The following is a 1,684-nucleotide window of genomic DNA, read 5'->3' as shown; positions in this document are numbered from 1 at the left end:
TAGACTAGACTATAGACTAGACTATAGACTAGACTATAGACTAGACTATAGACTAGACTATAGACTAGACTATAGACTAGACTATAGACTACACTATAGGCTAGACTAGACTATAGGCTAGACTATAGGCTAGACTATACTATAGACTAGACTATAGACTAGACTATAGACTAGTATGTATGTATGTATGTATGTATGTATGTATGTATGTATGTATGTATGTATGTATGTATGTATGTATGAATTGAAATTTAGTGATAATCATTGCTTAAGAAAGAAATCATGTATGTAAACATATATATCTCCAATATAAATACAGATATTTCCTCCCCAATGAGTCATCTTTTAAATCTCTGACATTTACAGTTAAATAGAGAACTAGTTGTTACTTAAAAATATACAATTGAAAATAAAAATGAAAAGCCAAGTTAAGGGAAAAAAATAAATAGAAAATTGTATATTTCATTCACTTAGATATTGCCACAACTGAAACTGTGCAACATTTCTAAAGAAGAAAAGTAATTTTGAATGCAAAAATAAAAGATATTTTTGCTGCAGAAAAAAAATATACAGAAAAGATGAAGTAATAATAATATTGTTAAATGTACTCATTCTCAATTGTATAAAGTTCAACGCAGACGAGGGCACAGTATAAAAAATACAAAAATAAAACTGAATACGATGCACCAAGGAAACTTTGCCATTTTCTATGGGATGTTGTATATTTTTTTATTTTATTATATTTTTCCTAAGGACTAAGAGCATTACGAATATGCAAATGGACACATGTTTATTATTTTAAAATCCATTTAATATTTCATTTAACTTTAATATGATCAAATATTTTTAAATATTGTTTATTTGTTTAGAATGTTTTAAAGCAAATTTGAAAGCTTCCTAATTACTATCTTAGTTCCACATGTGAATTGTATAATTGAAAAACATAGTAGTTTTTAATATACATACCTATTTATGTATTGGTCAATTGAATCACAAAATCTAAAATTTTATAACTTAAATTCTTTTCAGATTTTAGATGGTGTAAAGGCAGCTTATTTTTTTTAATTAGTTAGTTAGTTAGTCAGTTCTTCAATGTGCTATAGGAAATCAATTAATTTTAGATTCATGTTACTTCCGTTGTTCCCGTCATACTTCCACCCTGCTGCAGGCGTTATTAAATGAACATAGCAGCATACATACATAGATACATATGTATTACATATGTATCTATGTATCGTCTTTAATACAATCATTCTTAACTTTTTGAGTATGTGTATTTTGTTAATTTTTATCTTTAGTTATATAAACAAAAGCAGCAAACAAAAAAACATAATTTATTGCCAATTAAATAAACAACACAAAGGAACCAAATTAAAAATGATTTTACTTTTAATGTTAAAAAATTTAAATATGACTAACTGATAATATGTACATATGTGTGTATGTTTGTCCTTTAGACCCTTTTTGCACATTTGTAGTTGTGTTTTTGTGTGTATGTATTGAATGATAAATTTATTTTTAACTACCACAAAAATAGATGCTCTTGTGATTGTTAATAAAACTGTCCTTTTACATATTGCACAAAAAATTTTAAAATGTTATTTGATTAGATTAGAAGCATGGAAAAAAGTCAATCAATTTTGTTCGCTTCTGCATTTTTTTATTATTATTATTTTTTTTTTTC

The sequence above is a fragment of the Lucilia cuprina genome, chromosome 4, assembly GCF_022045245.1.
Source record: "Lucilia cuprina isolate Lc7/37 chromosome 4, ASM2204524v1, whole genome shotgun sequence".
Classification (NCBI taxonomy): domain Eukaryota; kingdom Metazoa; phylum Arthropoda; class Insecta; order Diptera; family Calliphoridae; genus Lucilia; species Lucilia cuprina.
The sequence above is the reverse complement of the archived record's forward strand: the minus strand, read 5'-3'. Positions refer to the sequence as shown.